At 44.4% G+C, this 14,323-nt stretch overlaps 1 long non-coding RNA gene across 1 annotated transcript in view; it reads left to right on the top strand.

The window, feature by feature from the left end:
• The window catches only part of LOC126484406 (uncharacterized), a 130,204-nt gene that overhangs the window by 46,643 nt on the left and 69,238 nt on the right, over positions 1-14,323 (top strand). The window lies entirely within an intron of this gene.

Genomic DNA, 14,323 nt, shown 5'->3' on the forward strand with positions numbered 1-14,323 from the left:
CAGTAACTGCAATTGAAGAAAATGGTAGCAAAATCTACGAACACAACAACGAGCGATTCTTGCTTTAGACAAGGAACGCCTTCGGGCTGCAGACAGGGCTGTAAAGAGTCTAGAAATACAAGCAAGAGTAAACAGGAGGAGGAACAAGAGGAAGCTGGAGGAGGAGTTTGCAGAGGATGAAGATAATCCATCCTATGGACCTGGAATGCACTAAAAAGTTAATCCAATGTTTGTCGCTCGATTCCCAAAACTTTTATTTTCTCATACTAATTACATGTTTTCTAAGGATCTTCCAAACATATTTGTTTCAAACTTTCAGTAAATGTTACACAGTACCTTCTGTATAATTTAACATGGCCTTTTTCCAAAAAACTATATATTTTTGAATATATAAATAAAAAATTGCAAAAAAATGTTGTGAATTTTCATTACAATTGAAAAAAAAATCATCTTTAATAACTGAACTAAAATTTTGTAAAATCCCTGTGTTAAGTTGTAGCCCATATTCCAATAAATAATCTGTAAAATGTTCAACTTCCTACCTCAAATACTTTGTGAGGAAAGATGTAATTTATAACCGTTATTTTAACATTGCAAGTATAGGGCGTTCCGGAGCCCATTAACGCAAACCGTTCAGAAGTTATGACGATTTTATTTCATACAGTTCAATAATTATCACCCTGTACTTACGAGCAACACTGTCTGGGGTCTTGAAGCAGAGCAGCGATTGTGTACCCAGCACGTTCAACAAATGACAAACCTCGATTTAATAGTACCATGCTGGGAACCGCCAGTTTACTTACAAATTATCGGTTACAAAACACTTACGCTACCTGTGGGGCAGTGCTGCTAAAATGTGTGGAATGTAATTAAGGCAGGCCTAAGGGGAGACACTGAGGATGTACGAAGAACGTGCCGCGCCAATGGCCGCAGGCTCTCAGCCTAACGAGAGACTTGGCAAATTTAAAAAAATATCACATGGAAACGTAATCTAAATATCCAGAAACCAGTTATCTTCCTGAATTCAGCGGGTATTCGGTTCTAGGCGCTTCAGTCTGGAACCGCGTGACCGCTACGATCGCAGGTTCGAATCCTGCCTCGGGCATGGCTGTGTGTGATGTCCTTAGATTAGTTAGGTTTAAGTAGTTCTAAGTTCTAGGGGACTGATGACCACAGATGTTAAGTCCCATAGTGCTCAGAGCTATTTCAGCGGGTATTCTTGAATTTCCCACGTATTGTTCCTGATACGGTAACGGTAAGACTGGTTCAAATGATTCTGAGCACTATGGGACTTAACATTTGAGGTCATCAGTCCCCTAGAACTTAGAACTACTTAAACCTAACTAACCTAATGACATTACACACATCCATGCCCGAGGCAGGATTCGAACATCCGACCGTAGCGGTCGCACGGTTCCAGACTGAAGCGCCTAGAGCCGCTCTGTCACAGCGGACGGCTATACGATAAGATTAAGTGGGGCTGATACCATGTCGCAGTATAAGTAGTATTCTTCTCACAATTTATTCGCGAAGAAACGTGGTCACATGTGGTGCAATACAAATAAATTTGTGCCAGGCTAATTAAAGAGATTCACAGAGTACAAGCGCGAATCTGTCAACTCTTGTGGGCCCGTACACTGCGAACCGCTCCTCGATATCATAAGATCAGAAACACACTAAGGAGCTCAATACTAGTACATCTATACTGGAGTTTGATTGTACACTGAACAAAGTTAGACTTGTGATTATTGCATTTATAGATTTGGCTTTGGCGGCAGTGTCGTCTGAAATACATTTCTTGAAATGTTGAAGGTAGCGGGGACAAAATATAGGGAGCGTAAGGCGACCTCCAACTTGTATAGTGACCAGACTGCCGTTATGAAGAGTGGAACGGCATGGAAGGGGACCAATAGTTGAGAAGGCAGTTAGACAGGGTTTTAAACTCTGTCCTCGATGTTATACGACAATGTACATTGAACGAGCAGTAAAGGTGACCAAGAGAAATTGGGAAGCGATGTAAGTAGAAGGAGATGAAAATTTTGATGTTGCCGACAACACTGTAATTCTATCAGAGGGGGCAAAGGACTTGGAACGTCAGTCGAACAGAATGGTTGGTTATTAAATGATCAACAATAGCAAAACCAAGGGTAATAGAATGTAGTCAAATTAATTAGGCGATGGTGAGAGAGTTCGATTACGAGATGACACATTAAAATAGCAGACGACTTTTGCTATTTGGGCATCAAATGATTATAATAAAATAAGAGAAATCAGAGCTCGAACGGAAAGATTTAGGTGTTCCTTTTTCCCACGCGCCATTCGCGAGTTGAATGCTAGAGAAGTTGTACGAAAATGGCTCGATATACCGTATGCCAGGCACTTAAATGTGAATTGCAGAATAACCATGTAGATGTAGATGTAGACGGCTGAAGGAGAGGACTGGAGACTGGCAAGAGGAAGAAAACCATTTCCGAAAAAGGGAAATTCACTTTCATCAAATATAAATTTAGGCGTTTGTGAGTCTTTTCTCAATGTTTATGTATGGAGAATATACTTGTAACGAAGTGAAACTTGGTCGCTAAACAGTTCCGACAATAAAGGGAACAGATGTTGAAACGTGATGGTATAGAAGAAGCCGGTAGATTGAGTAGATCTAATAACGAATGAGAAGGTACTGAATCGACGTGGGGAGAAAGGAAATTTATGGCATAACTTGACTGTGAAAGACGGGATCGGTTGAAGAACACACCCTAAAGCTTTGCGGAATCGTCAAATTTAAATTTTTTTTGAGGGACGGGGGGGGGGGGGGGGAGTTCAAGATGATGATGATGTTTGGTTTGTGGGGCGCTCAACTGCGCGGTTATCAGCGCCCGTACAAATTCCTCAGCCCAATCTCGCCAGGAATGATGACGAAATGATGAGGACAACACAAACACCCTGTCATCTCGAGGTAGGTGAAAATCCCCGACCCCGCCGGGAATCGAACCCGGGACCCCGTGCTCGGGAGGGGAAGGTCGAGGGCAGACATTATAGAGGGAGACAAAGGGATGAGTACAGTAAGCAGGTTCAAATCAATGTAGGTTGTAATATTTGTAGTTATGGAGAACTATAAGAGCCTTGCTGAAGATAGCTTAGAGTGGAGTCCTGCATCAAACCAGTCTTTGGACGGAAGACCACAAAAGCAACGTTGTGCTCGTTTCAGTGTGCGGCTCCTGTTACCGATGGAGCAAGTGTTCCGTTTTGAACCCTTGTCGAGCTTGTTGTAATGGCGGGCGCATGGACCTAGTGTCTCCACCGCAGGCCTCGAGAACTGGTGTCGAAACGCAGTCTGCCGCGGCCTCAACTTGTCCCGTCCTGCCTGACCTCGCAGGCCGCTGACTCAGTGCATATACACAGCCCGTGACTCACTCGCACGAAGCTGCGTTTCGCTGTATCACCATCAATTCGAAAGGTTCCGGCAGGGGTCAACACGGTAGCTACAAGTACCGATCTTGTGAAATGCAGCTTGCTCCGTTCGTTCTTGAGAACCGGAAGGCATTTAGATAGCTTAGATGTGATTTGTCGCGTGTTTACTGGCTTCCAGAAAGCGTTGCACGCAAGGCTATGCGGTTGCCTTCAGGTTGGGTTCACTGTGGCACCGACAACGGTCGTCAGACACCGTCACCAGAGGTCGCCCGATAACATCGCCCGATAGCGTCGTCATAGTGCGTCCGATCTCCTCCGTCGGTTTTTGGCAGGATCAAGGAGGTTAGGTTGGAATCTATTCTATGTATGAAGTAGGTTAGGTTTTACCCTCTTAAGGTGGGTTGTATTCCACGACGCCTCTGCGCTTGGATGCGAGTGTTGCATAGCGGCTTCTGCTATAAAAGAGACGCCGAATGCATGTGTTCCTGTCTCGCAAAGAACGTGTCGAGTACTATATATCCTGTCCTCAGCTATCGGAATAACCAGGCCAGTTTTACGAATATATGACATGACAGGAGAAACGTTCTGTTACTTACTCGAGATAGTGGTGACGCCAGCCGCTGTGGGCGAGCGGTTCTAGGCGCCTCAGTCCGGAACCGTGCTGCTGCTACGGTCGCAGGTTCGAATCCTGCCTCGGGCTTGGATGTGTATGATGTCCTCACGTTAGTTAGGTTTAAGTAGTTCTAAGTCTAGGGGACTAATGACCTCAGATGTTAAGTGGCTGGCTCGGGGCACTATGAGACTTAACATCTATGGTCATCAGTCCCCTAGAACTTAGAACTACTGAAACCTAACTAACCTGAGGACGTCACACAACACCCAGTCAGATGTTAAGTCCCATAGTGCTTAGAACCATCTGAACAATTTTAATTTGAATTAATAGTGACCCTCAAAGGCAAGTTATAAATACTCTGTTTCTATGTACTTGTTTAAAGTTGTGCGGAAGTACGTCAATTAACCTTCAATGGCTGCTGTTTAACACACAACTGAAAAACGATCATAAACTGTAGCATAAGATACTCTGAAAACCTAAACCACTTAAAAGTGGAAATACATACCGTACACCACATTTGCTAACCACTTAGTATTAACAGAATCACTATACAACTGGCATAAAACGCCAGTAAGCAGAAGTAATAATAATTTGCAGACAACGAAGGACAACGTACCAGAAAAAGACATCCAGTACAGTAGCTGTAATCATATAACATACGCCACACTCTTCACTTGAACTAATTATGCCGGCCGGGGTGGCCGAGCGGTTCTAGGCGCTATGGTCGCAGGTTCGAATCCTGCCTCGGGCACGAGTGTGTGTTTGCTAACCTTAGGTTAGTTAGGTTTAAGTAGTTCTAAGTTCTAGGGGACTGATGACCTCAGAAGTCAAGTCCCATAGTGCTTAGAGCCATTTGAATTAATTATTTTTTAAGGTTATAATCAAAGACTAAAATTTCCAGTGAAGATTTTGTCTATTTACGGTTTCAGTCTATAGATTCCGAACTGTAATGCGATTATGTTATTTTCATCCTCAGGATGCCACAATCTCATTCTTTCTTAGACTAAATTTATCAGTTTCTCACGCTCTTTATTTCGTGTCCGAGTGCGTTGGTCGATTTTACCGAAGTAAACAAACTGATTTCAGTTTCACTGGTTGTCGTCCGAAGTCTGTACGTTCGGGAGATAAGATCGGCTATAGTGCGACAGCGCACCTAGTGGCACACTGATTTGGAAAGATCGGTCGGCCGCCTGCAGCCGATGCCGTTCGTCGGAGGGATCCAGCGATATCGGAGCCACAATAACCGCAGCCTGAAAGCAGCTTGTGGGGCGATGTGCAGCAAGAGGAAGTATACCACGTGACGCGAGACACTGTAGCGCTAGTTTCAGGATGCGCGTAAACCGTTTAGCGTTGATTATCACGTTAGTTTAGGTATGGTGAAAACAGAGTAATTTTCATTGAGAGTGGCATAAAACAATCAGAAGTGTTACGTTAAGAAGCGACAGCAATAATTTCGAAGCATACAAATTGTAGGGAGTCGGAAACAGTAACATAGTCGAGCTGAGCCTGAATGACACATTCAACTCGATTGACGCATTTCATTACTTTCAGTCATTGGCGACTGGTGGCGTCCCAGTCTCTCAGCAACCTATGAGGAGCTGTATCAAGTGGGTGAGAGATGCGAAGAAACGTGTTGGCCAACGCAACAGGCGAACAAACCGTGTATAGAGGCAGATCAGGACGGCACGAGAAACATGCAGTCTTGCGTTATCTTGTTGAAAGATAACGTCACGGTGATCTCGGAGGTAGGGCACATTCACCGGCCTTAAGGCGTCAGAAGTGTAATGCCTGCTGTTTGAATTAATGACTGTGCAGACCAGAGGTGATCGTGTCGTTTACCCAGTGGCACCCAACATCCATTATGACAGATGCACGGTTCGAATGAAACGACGAATGTTACCTGGCAACATTCGTTCTCCTCAGAGCCACCACATGCGGATTCTTCCATCGTGATGCTCTACGCAGAAACTGATGTAAAGAGGACGTGGTGCGTCTCCTGTGCGTGGTGTTGACCTTGTAAGCGTAACTCCTCATGTGTCTACTGCCACGTCAAGGGAAGCCGCAACTTTGTCGGACGTGACGACAGTCTGTAGGGCTCTAGACATTGCCACTAGGACTGTTGATATTTTTAAAAAATATCGGGAATCGGCTTATATCGATACTTAAAAAATACCGTTAGCGGCTCACAATCTATCGAGAAAAAGTATAGATATCTCGACGGAAAATGTTTCCGTGTAGCGGCTTATAAATGTATCGGCTGCACACGGTAATTACACTGCCAGTTTTAGAACTGTAAGTGTTGATTTATTATTAGACATTTTGTACATCAACGAGGTAGCGGCCTGGCTAAGATATGAACGAAAAACGATGGATGTTCGCGTTTGGCGATAACAACTTCCCTAGTACTGTTAACTGCCTGTAAGTGGCACAATATGTGTCCGATGGGTCCATCATTCGGTTTCTTCATATGTCGGAATTGTCCAGAACACTTCATGTCGACTTCCGTGCTTTTTCATTTCTGCAAACACCAGTGACCTAGCGGATGTAGTTCAAAATCACGTGGTGGAGCTCAAGTGTTGTAGTTTCTGTTGGTAGCGCCGAGCGCCGATTACGTCAGCGTTTCCCCTCACACGTCTCCGCCCACCGCAAAGATCAATCTTGTCATTCAGATTTACGGTCACCATCTCCAGCAATTGTTTTCGAAGAAGGCCGATGTAAAGACAATAGAGTACTCTAGTTGTATTAAAAATTGCCGGCCAGTGTGGCCGAGCGGTTCTAGGCGCTACAGTCTGGAACCGCGCGACCGCTACGGTCGCAGGTTCGAATCCTGCCTCGGGCATGGATGTGTGTGATGTCCTTAGGTTAGTTGAGGTTTAAGTAGTTCTAAGTTCTAGGGGACTGATGACCTCAGATGTTAAGTCCCATAGTGCTCAGACCCCTTTTGAACCATTTTTGCATTAAAAATTGTTTGTTAACGCAACTTGTGTGTTATTTCTTAACATCGGAAATCTTGTTGTTCTATCCGCACCGCCATCCCACAGTGCAATTGGACTTCTTTTGTGCCGCATCTACTTGCTTCAGACAGTCAAAGAGAAAGATTGGAGTGATGAAAGCTCAAAAAGTTGTAAGACTCCTTCCCACAGTGAAAGTAAAAATATGTTGTACTACAATTTCAAAAGAACAACGTCAAATATTTATCGAAAATTGTGAAAGAAATATAATGTAATATACATATATCGGCATTCGATTCGGCCCTTTTGATATCGATGTATCGGGGAGTGAGCATCGTTAATATACATTGATATATTATGGAAAAATATCGATATTTTATCAACAGTCTTAATTGTCACACTGTCGGTTTGGGTACCTTTCTGCTTCCTGATTTAAGGAAATTCACATGGCAGTACGATCGTGCACAGCTCAGCGAATGTGTGTCCTCTCGGGCGCTAGTCATGTAGGACCATTGACATCCTATAACCCTACATGGTGTTGAGTGTGGTCCTCTTGAGCCCAACAACAGTGTATTCGCATAACATTCCCGTGATGCGTCGAACTTAAGCAGCAATATCGCGGAACAATAAATTGCAGTCCCAATAGGTCACGACCCTGCCGCTGTTGAATTTCGACGTACACTGGTAAATGTTTGTCCTTCTTAGACGAGGCACAACATAATGTTCTCACTAATAACGAACCCACTGCATAATATTTCTTTATATGCAGAATGTAGATTGTGGTACTTTTGCCCATTCCGTGCAGTTTCGCAAAGGTGCTAATCATTTACCTGTCCAAGCATGTAATGACTAATGAGCTTGATGTCAATTTGACGTTTGCTGCATGCCATCCTTGTGATTTTTGGTAGCCTCGCCTACTGCCAACCTGACGGCACGTGGTCCGCTGTGGCCAGAACCGCGAGAGTGGCTGTTGCCAGCCAGCCAGCCAGCGGCCGCGGTCGGCTGTTGGGCGCGGCTGTGCGCTCGCTGACCAACTTGCCCGGTCCACTGACCTAGAACGGCCGCCTCTGCCGCCGCCACCGCAACCTGATCGCCACGGCTGGCGGAGCGCCCCGCCACAAAAAGACGCGGCCTGCCAGGAAGCGATTCTTCACGCCTGCAGCCTCGTTTCTGCTGCGCAGCTGCTTTTTGATCGACTGAAAGGGTGCCTGCGGCTCGCCGCTCCAAAAGCCGTAACAAGTTCTCCTCCTCTTGATTGTAGAACGCTATTTTCTTCCGTGTATCCGTTTCGGCAAACGTGAAACCGGCGACCTCAAAACAATAATGTACAGTGAAGAGCCAAGGAAACTGGTACATCTGCCTAATATCGTGTAGGGCCTCCGCAGAAGTGCCGCAATACGACGTGGCATGGACTCGACTAATGTATGGAGTAGTGCTGGAGGGAACGGACACCATGAATCCTGCAGGGCATAAACCGTAAGAGTACGAGGGGGTGGAGATCTCCTCTGAACAGCACGTTGCGAGGCATTCCAGATATAATCAATAACGTTCATATCTGGGCACTTTGGTGGCCAGCGGAAGTGTTCAAACTCAGAAGAGTGTTCCTGGAGCCACTCTGTAGCAATTCTGAAGGTGTAGGGTGTGGCATTGGCCTGCTGGAATTGACCAAGTCCGTCTGAATGCCCAAGGCACATGAATGGATGCAGGTGATCAGACACAATGCTTATGTAACTGTCACCTGTTAGAGCCGTATCTAGAGGTATCAGAGGTCCCATTTCACTCCAACTGCACCAGCTTGAACAGTCCCCTGCTGACATGCAGGGTCCATGGATTCATACCTGTACACGTCCATCCGCTCGATACAATTTGAAACGAGACTCATCCGACCAGGTAACATGTTTTCATTCATCAACAGTCAAATGTCAGTGTTGACAGGCTGTGCGTAAAGCTTCGTGTCGTTCAGTTATCAAGGGTGCACGAGTGGGCCTTCGGTTGCGAAAGCCCATATCGATGATGTTTCGTTGAATGGTTCGCACGCTGACACTTGTTGATGGCCCAGCACTGAAATATGCAGCAATTTGTGGAAGAGTCGCGCTTCTGTTACGATGAACGATTCTCTTCAGTTGTCGTTGGTCCCGTTCTTGCACAATCTTTTTCCACCCGCAGCGATGTCGAAGATCTGATATTTTACCGGATTTCTGATATTCACGGTCCCGTACACTCGTGAGATGGTCGTAAGCAAAAATCCCTACTTCAACTCTGCATCGGAGATGCTGTGTCCCGTCGCTCACGCACCGACTATAGCACCACATTCAAACTCACTTAAATCTTGATAACCTGCCGTTGTAGCAGCAACAATCGATCTAACAACTGCGCCAGTCACTTGTTATCTTATAGGAAGATAGTAACTGTTCTCGAAAGAACAGATACCATTGATGACGTGCAGCTTCTCTAGAATGAATGATAATTAATTGAAACCCTCAGCTGCCGACGGGTGACGTTGATTATACCTCGATGGGGACAGTTGAAAATGTGTGCCCCGACCGGGACTCGATCCCGGGATCTGCTTGTTATCTTGTATAGGCTGTGCCGACCGGAGCGCCGTATTCTGCCTGTTTCCATATCTGTGTATTTGAATACGCATGCCTATACCAGTTTCTTTTACATTTCAGTGTATATATGCCTTCTTTCTGCGTCGTTCGATATTCATTCTACAGTCGGTGATTGCGAAATGGTAATCAAGAGTTGTTATTCATCTTTGTCGAGTCATGAGCACATATACCAAGGCCAGTACGGACCATACATACAGCACATGCAACCGTAATTTTATACAAATAGGAAACCGATGAAGAGGATATTTCAAAAATATTTGGCTACAATACGAGCTCTCGCTGTAACTAGAGGTCTAAGCGGATAATAAAAATGCTGTCCGAACCCGCAAGTCTTTTATCGGCTTCCACGGACATTAAAATTTTGTAAACCATTTTAACCCGTTGGTACGTTTCGAGTTATGACGCTTGTTTCGGACCTGGACTGCTGAAATCGCTCCTCGTAGTTAACTTTGCATGAACCATGGACGTGTAACGAAGAAGCCGATAATGATCACATTTTAATTCACCAGTCTCTCATTTTCATGGTGTGTTCCTTGAGTGACATCTACCGTTATTATTTAAACAGATCTTGTGAAATTGCCAGGAAAACATTCCTGAACATTACGAAATGAAATGAATTCGTGTTATAATTGAAGAGTGGAAGTGGGGAAACGTTCTAACACCTAAACCTCCATATGTCAGACACTCAGCTCGGTACAAAAGGTTGTATGTCGACAGAGTATCAACCGAAACTCCTGTCGTCTAGTAGAACGGGTGTAAACGATAATTAAAATTAACACCACAACTACGAAGCACAGGAAAAGCTTATTGATAAGTATTTGTAGATTTCGCCTGGGTAAGGTGGTAGAGCGCGAGGTTGTCGTACCAAAGATTCCGCGTTCAAACTCCACTGATGAAAACTTTTTAAAACTGTTTACGCGTGAAACTGTTATATGTAATTTGCTACACACACTTCTTCGTATGCAACCATTACTGTGAAGCCTTTGTTCCTGAATCAATGACACTTTGTGTGTGTGTGTGTGTGTGTGTGTGTGTGTGTGTGTGTTTCTGCATGTTTGCATTAATTTTTGAACGTAATGTACTATGTAATTGATCTAATTATTTTTTATTATTACTACTATTAGTTTTGTTATGTTTATTATCAGCCTATTATTACTATTACTTCTACTACTACTACTACTACTACTACTACTACCAGCACAACCACCACCACCACCACCACCACCACCACCACCATTACTTCCTTACATGTGATACAACTGTTTCTTTATTTTTCTGTATGCTTTAATATTCTGTGAAACTACAAATGTACTCTCTATGTTTACTGCTTTCAAAGAAACTAAGCGAAAGCAGACTGCCTTGAGAACACTGGTGTAAACGCCAAACAGCCCTTTTACACATCATAAACATGTTGTCCCATATAACACTTTCACGCATAATGCAGTACAAAAAAGTCGTCATCGAGGTTTGTACCCATGACCCTTGCTACGACGATCTAGCGCTCTACCGAAGTCTCCACGGAAGCTACAACTAATTACTCACAGTTAGCTTTTTCTGTGGTCCCTAATGCTGGTGTTATTTTTAATTGACGTTTATGCCCGTTCTGCTGGACGGCAGCACATACTACGAAGTAAATAGGAGTTTTGGTTGATACTCTATCGACATACAACGTTGGTACCGATCTGAGTTTCACCTGGAGGTTTGGGTGTAAGTGCCAAATATGGCATTTTTCAGGAGAATGATGAAACAAGGTATCTCAGTTTGCAAAAATCTGATTTGTATCCAGGGAATCCAGATGATACTATGAAACCACGGAATTATGTTGCACGCTGCATCACCTCAAAAAATAGTGAGACAAATTAGAAAATAAAGACTTTATTAAGATCGTTCTATGCGCCATATCAGGAAACTGACTGATCCTAAGCGCCAAAAAGAAACGTTTTTAGAAGTTGATTCTTGCAGAAAAGGAAACAGCAACCAGCCACTCGTAATAATGCTAGTTGCTTACATGAACAGCTTCGTCTTCAGATGGCTGTTCAAATTTTGTTTATATTAGATGCTGGAGAAAAGCTAATAACTATTTTTTTTCCAAGAACTAATGTAAACAAGAACAAATGTAATATAAACAAGGACAGCTGTCTGAAGATGCTCTTGTCGGTTCAAAATCTAACGCCGCACGTTTGCAAAAATCAACTTGCGTTTTATCCACAGCCACGATCTCAAAAATGTCAGTTTTCGACAAAATAGGAGGAAGAAAGTTTTTATTTCAACTGCAGTTAACACTGAGGCACTACTTTTTTGCTCGTGATACTAGAAGTATAGAAATGAATCATTAGGTTTTTCAGTAGTAGTGTTCTGGTCAACAGGAGAATTTTTGATCTACAGAGGAAAGAACAGCTTGGCACAAAGACCAAGTGCCATCTGCTGACGCATATTTGAAAGGTGTCCTCCATGATTTGGCGCCTGGATCACGTCTGGGTACATGAAATAAAGAACCGAGACCAGAATGGCATTGAAAACGCGTTTTCTGAAGAAATGTCACTACGAACGTCTTCCATTTCCACTCTTCCATTGTCGTCATATCTTGCATATCGTTGAATATTAGTCATGTAGTTAGCTTATCAAATGCACTGTAATCCACATGGTGTTATATCATGTTCACGTATTACACTTTGTACTACTGTTGCATTATGTATTTGTAAATATTTTCAGAGAAACACTGACAGCATTACTGATTTTATACCGAGCATGTTTTATGTCGCATGTGATGAGCAAATAGCAGTTGCACTTTCATGGGAAAATTCCAGTAGATGAAATGTTGTAGAACAGTCTTCATGTCGCCATATGGCAGATTTAGGTAATTCCGCTAAGTTACCTCTGATTATTCCAGTTGAGCTTACATAAATCGACTGAAACAGCTGTTAGTACGGCGGAAGTAGAATGGGAATGTGCAATTGTACGGAAAATAAGGAAGACTGGCATGTCGCCGTCTTTAGCTCTTGCATCTACATCTACATGGACACACTGCAAATCACATTTATGTGCCTGGCAAAGGGTTAATAATAATGCCTTAAACAATAATTATTGTAATGCGCAAATAGATGGAAACCGTATTATTAACACTGATCTTTAACTTTTAATTACAGAGTAATTGTTACTGCGGCCGCCCACAGATGTCCAGATGCATGCAAAGTTTTAACCGCAAAGTAAATGTTACTGCGGATATCCTCGGACTCTAGCTGTAACTCTGTCCCGGTCCACGGCAGTGCGTTTAACTGGGAACATACTGCTTTCTGTCAGCTGTTCTGTGCTCTCTTGAGCACGCAGGCAATCATTCGAGATCGCCTCCAGCACGTTGCCCCATCTGTGCCGTTTCCGTCTGCACTTGGACACTGCAACACAGACACTCAACTTGCTTCCAGTTGGCCCAGGTCTCTGGATGGCTTGGTGTCAGCCTTTCATTGGACAATAGCCAATCTTCGCATTGAAACTTCCTAGCAGATTAAAACTGTGTGCCCGACCGAGACTCGAACTCGGGACCTTTGCCTTTCGCTGGCAAGTGCTCTACCAACTGAGCTACCGAAGCACGACTCACGCCCGGTACTCACAGCTTTACTTCTGCCAATACCTCGTCTCCCACCTTCCAAACTTTACAGAAGCTCTCCTGCGAACCTTGCAGAACTAGCACTCCTGAAAGAAAGGATATTGCGGAGACATGGCTTAGCCACAGCCTGGGGGATGTTCTCCAATCTTCGCATTGATGGCTCCTGCCATGCCACCATCACCTTGCTTGCTCACCTTCTTGACTGTGCGGATAGAGGATGATTTTGCAGATGTTACGGCTTCCTCCCCCCCCCCCCCCCTTTCTCTCTCTCCCTCTCTCTCGCCCCTCTCCTGCCCTCCCTCTTGGCTGCTTCTTGACCTCATACGACTGGACGAGCAATTCTGGAAACACAGTGAAGCTTCTCCAGAGGTGTGAGTAGGAGACAGTTTGTGATGAGACAACTTTTTTCAGTAGGTGCTACATTGTTAGTTTTAGAATACCAAGACTGGCATCACGGGGATGGGTTAATTGACCAGTTCTCTCTGTCTGCGGTCGTGCTCTCCTAGTTGGTACGTTAATTAAGCAAGGTACGTATGAGCTGTGAAATGTGTGGTGTCACCGCCAGACACCACACTTGCTAGGTGGTAGCCTTTAAATCGGCCGCGGTCCGGTAGTATACGTCGGACCCGCGTGTCGCCACTGTCAGTGATTGCAGACCGAGCGCCGCCACACGGCAGGTCTAGAGAGACGTCCTAGCACTCGCCCCAGTTGTACAGCCGACTTTGCTAGCGATGGTTCACTGACAAATTACGCTCTCATTTGCCGAGACGATAGTTAGCATAGCCTTCAGCTACGTCATTTGCTACGACCTAGCAAGGCGCCATTATCAATTGCTATTTATCTTGTGATGCATGTACCGTCAGACCGATGTTCACCAATTATGGATTAAAGTTAAGTATTCCAACAGCTACGTACTTTATTTGCTAGACTCAAATCCTTTAACTGTTCTAGACCTCACGCCAGCCTGCGTGAGCTTAAACGCGTGCCTTTCGGCTTCACCTCCTAGTGGTTTGGCTGTCTTGCCAAGTCACAACAAAATGTCCCAACAAGATTACTTCCCTTGTGATCTAAAAGCGCCATTGACCTCCGTGCTCTTCAAATGGAGTGTATAAGTCAGTGCCTTGACGAGTTTTATTGC

Source organism: Schistocerca serialis, chromosome 6, assembly GCF_023864345.2.
Source record: "Schistocerca serialis cubense isolate TAMUIC-IGC-003099 chromosome 6, iqSchSeri2.2, whole genome shotgun sequence".
Classification (NCBI taxonomy): Eukaryota; Metazoa; Arthropoda; class Insecta; order Orthoptera; family Acrididae; genus Schistocerca; species Schistocerca serialis.